Source organism: Rhincodon typus, chromosome 21 (assembly GCF_021869965.1).
Source record: "Rhincodon typus isolate 14 chromosome 21, sRhiTyp1.1, whole genome shotgun sequence".
NCBI classification, from domain to species: Eukaryota; Metazoa; Chordata; class Chondrichthyes; order Orectolobiformes; family Rhincodontidae; genus Rhincodon; species Rhincodon typus.
The window spans coordinates 24,434,267-24,438,983 of NC_063352.1; the positions used below are offsets into that span (position 1 = coordinate 24,434,267).

At 41.6% G+C, this 4,717-nt stretch overlaps 1 protein-coding gene across 1 annotated transcript in view; it reads left to right on the top strand.

Annotated features, from left to right (window-relative positions):
• Positions 1-680: 680 nt before the first annotated feature.
• Positions 681-4,717, top strand: part of LOC109914944 (retinoic acid-induced protein 1) — a 56,087-nt gene continuing 52,050 nt past the window's right edge. Inside the window, exon 1 of the mRNA XM_048609772.1 lies at positions 681-875. The gene's annotated coding sequence lies outside the window, so the exon portion shown is untranslated. The remainder of the gene's footprint in view (positions 876-4,717) is intronic.

The following is a 4,717-nucleotide window of genomic DNA, read 5'->3' on the forward strand; positions in this document are numbered from 1 at the left end:
CTACTCAACAGTGTTATGTCTGTGGGTGGCAATGGCTTGGCTTTTAATCAGAAATCTCTGATGTATTGTTAGCAGTGAATGATCTGTCTGCTGTTGCCTGGTTCCAACCGGAAGTTTCTATGGTAATGCGTAACATCAGTAAAATGAGAACTGAAGAACAGACTTGCAGAGCAGAAGGGAAACTGGGTTCCTGTGTCAATGCTACATCAGGGGGCATTCTGTTAAAGACTGTTCAAGGATTTTTTTTGCCCGTCTTGTAAGCATTAGTTGACGCTTACACATTACGTTGAAGGACGAACACAGCTAGAAGTGATAATATTACGACTGTAAGACAGCTAGCTCATCCATTAACATTTTTTTTAAACTCTAAAGAGATAATGAGACCTGTCCTCCACAGTTTTTGAAGGTGTCAGCCATAGCTTAGTCAGTATCTCAATTCCATCAGAATCAAAAGGTGGTGTGTTCAAGCCCCACTTCAGATATTTGATTATAAATCGCAGTCTGATATCTGATGGGAGGGAGCGATAATGTGAGATTTTTAAAAATGGTGTTTAACCAAAGTTCTGGTCGTAAAAGATTCTGTGGCACTAAAAAAACCCAGCATTTATTGTGAACGCCACCGCCAGGTGGAACAACGAGCACACACGTTCCGGAAGAGAGCGCTGCAGTACGACATTTATTGGCCGGCAATGAAGCTGCAGCCGCCGCCTGTCACAAAGATACCGCTGCCGCTATAATCACACGGTGATTATAGACACTGGGATCTGGGCCAACCGAGGCTTCTCTTCTTTCTTCCTTCCCCAAACTCAACCAGCGTGAGTCAGAAGTAACCCAAGGCGGCGCGGGGGATTGGTGACAGCTTTTAAAACTAAAAGGTGGGCAGTCTGCATATCACATAGTCATAGAAACGTAATAGCACAGAAGGAGACCATTCAGCCTATCGTGCCTGTACCAGCTCTTCAAACTAGCACATTGCCTAGTGTCAATCTCCTGCTTTTTCCCAATATCCTTTGCACACTATTTCTATCCAAATAATCATCCAATACTGTCTTGAATGCCTCAAATGAACCTGCTTTCGCCACACTTCCGAGTCGTGAGCCCTAATTGGTCGCTGTGGGAAACGTTTTTTCTCACCACCTTGGTTCTTTTGTATATCACTTTCAATCAACGCTTTCTCCTTCTTGTTCCTTTTACTAGTGGGGACAGCTTCTTCCTATCTTCCTCTGTCCAGCCCTCCCATAATTTTGAAAACTATCAAATTTCCTCTCAGTCTTCTCTCTGCGGAGAACAGTCTCAACTTCTTCAATCTATCCTCATATCTGAAGGAACCCTTCTTGTAAATCACTTCTGCACTTTCTCCAATGTACTCAGCTTTCCTATAATGTAGCGCCCACACTGTACACAGGACACTGCAGCTGAAGACGAACAAGTGTCTTATACATGTTCAACATAACCTCTTTGCTGTTGTACTCTATGGTCCTATTAATAAAGCCAAGAACACTATGCTTTATTAACTTCTTGATTGCTCCACCTGTCCTCCCACTTTAAATGATCTGTGTATATTTACATCCAGGTCCCTCTGCTCCCGTACTCCCTTTAGAACTGTACCCTGTATTTTATATTGTCTTTCCATGTTCTTCCGCCAAAATGCATCACTTCACACTTCTCTGCTTTGAACCTTATCTGCCACTTATCTGCCCATTCTACCAACTGGTCAATGTCCTTTTAGAGTTCTACACTGTTCTCCTCACAGTTTACAGTTCTTCCATGTTTCATGTCATCTGCATACTTTTAAATTATACCCTGCACACCAAGATCCAGATCGTTAACATAAATCAGGAAAAGAAATGGTCCCAATATCAATCCCCAGGGAACTCCTCTATAAACCCTCATCCAGCCTGAAAAATATCCATTGACCATTACTCTGATTCCTATAAATCAACCAGTTTTGTATTCGTGTTGCTATAATCCCTTTTATACCACGGCCTATAACATTCCTCAAGTCTGCATTGTGGCACTGTATCAAATGATTTCAACATCCCTGTATACCATATAAACAGTGGCCTCATTTAGCCTTTCTGTTACCTCTTCAGAAAACTCCAGCAAGTTAGTTGAACACAAATTCTCCTTTAGAAATTCATACTTTTACTTCATAATCAACCCAACTTCTTCCATGTGATTAGTAGTTCTATCCCGAATAGTTGTTTCTAGAGGCTTATTCATCACTGAGATGAGTTTAATATGACACCAACTAATGCTGTCATCACTGCACATAGAACCCGGTTACGTCTGCATTGTACGTGCAGACAAATTCTGAACCCTGTCGCAGCTGATGTCATGTGTACAAGCGCCGGCAGCTTTTTATCCATCATTCTGGTGGTCACAATAATTACTCCAAATCAAAAAAACAGCAGATGAGTTCTCCTCAGGGTATTAGCCAGCACTTACCATTCAATCAACATCACCAAAACAGGTGATCAAGACATTAGCACATTGTTATCTGTGGGAATTTATTGCACGGAAATTGATTGCTGAGTTTCCTGCATTGCTATAGTTACTATATTTCAAAAGTACTTAATTGGCTGCAAAGTTTTTGGGACATCCTGAAATTGTGAAGGCTCTGCCTTTTATTTGGGACACAGTTCCGTGGACTGACAGTTCTTAGGTATGTTGCCAAGAGGTCTATTAGAAATGTATCAAGGAAGGCAGGCTCAGACTTCTTCATTATTTGAGGAGTCACGATTGGTAACAATCACTGTGTAATCATCAGTGACTATCTCCACTTCTGACCTTGTGTTGACTAAAGGAAAGGTTATTGATGAAACAGCTGATGATGGGCCTGAGGATCTCATTCATCGATAACATGCAGTTCAGATGACAATCACAACTGGCCTCCTTTGTGCTAGGTTTGGCTCTAATCAGTGGAAACTTTTCTCCCTGATTCCCATTGACTTCAGTTTTGCTTGTGCTCTTTGATGTCATGGACAGTCACTCTCACCTCATCCCTGGAATTCAGTTTCTGCTTATATTTGGATGAAGGCTGTAATGAGGGCTGGAGCTGAGCATTCCCGATTGGAGCCAAATGAAGCATCAATAAGCAAGTCATTGTTGAGTAAATGCCTTTTGATAGTACCTATCAATGGTAGTGCTGTTTAATTGTCAATAGCACATTCAAAACTATCCTCATGATCAAGACTAAACTGAGAGGATTGTATTTGGCGAGATTGAATTTGTCATTTTCTCTTCCTAGCCCAAGAGTGCTGGGGCCATTTCCAGGCCCAATGTAATTGTCTGCCTCAGCCATGGGCAAGAATGCAAACCTGGGATTTCCATAACTCAAAAGGCTCAACATCCACTGGAACATTGGTTGACTGCTTCACTCCTTTGATTTTCTGATGGGAAACATACAGAGGGAGTGAAACTAATTTGTTAGCTCTTGCAAATTCCTAATACAGGCACAACAGTCTAAATGGTCTTGTTCTATGGTGTAAGATTTGTGAATCTTGCATCATGAGTGTCTATCATTTTCTTTTAAATATTTTTGTAGAATTCACCTTGACTACTGATTTGCCAAGTTCCTGTGAAGGTTACTCTACAATAAGTCAATACAGAACCAGATTACTTGATTTTAACAAGCCAGTTGGAAGATAGCACAGCCAGAGCAAGTCAGTACCACTGTCTTGTTTCCCAAGGATATCCAATATTTCCATCACTTTAGTTGCATCGCAATCAAAGGTTGCCAAGTTTTAACTCGAATGCTGGCTGTAAAACATGATTCTAACTATTTAAAAGTTTGTCATTGAAAAAGTTCCTAGCTTGAGAGAATGACAACCAGCTAAAATCTCAAAGTGCTGTATTTAAGGAAGAATCATAGAATCCCTACAGTGTGGAAGCAGGCCATTTGACCATCAAGCCTACACTGACCTTTCAAAGAGTATCCCACCAAGACCCACCCCCCTACCCTATCCCTGTAACTCCGCACCTACCATGGCAAATCCACCTAACCTACACATCCCTGGACACTACAGACAATTGAGTATGGCCAATCCACCTAATCTGCACATCTTTGGACTGTGGGAGGAAATCAGAGCACCCAGAGGAAACCCATGCAGACACAAGGAGAAGTAGAAACTCCACACAGACAGTTGCCCAAGGCTGGAATTGAACCCAGGTCCCTGATGCTGTGAGGCAGCAGCACTAACCACTAAGCTATTCCAAGAAGTGAACTCCTTTGGGCAAGTGTCTACAAAATGAATTTGCTCTTTAAGCCTTATACTGGACTCTTTTTAAAAAAAGCTGTCCACAAAATATGAACTTGACGTTTTTGGATTCTTAAATTGGAATAGGCTATACTAATTAAATGGTTAAAAATTGTGTCACTGGATCAAATTGCAATTTTGTACTGGTTTGGCTTTGGCTGGACTTGGAGACAGTAAGGACCATAGATGCTGGAAGTTAAAGTCAATAAATGTGGAGCTGGAAAAGCAGACCCAGTCAGTCAGCATCTGCAGAGCAGGGAAGTCAACGTTTTGGGTCGAAACTCTTCATCAAGACTATGCTTTTCCAACTCCACATTTTATTGGCTTTGGCTGGATGTTGTACTATCTGAGGAATTCAAATGCCAATAGAAAATTGGAAGGAAGAAATCAAAGAAAAAGTACTTGAATCAGAGATAGTAGGAACTGCAGATGCTGGAGAATCCGAGACAACAAGGTGC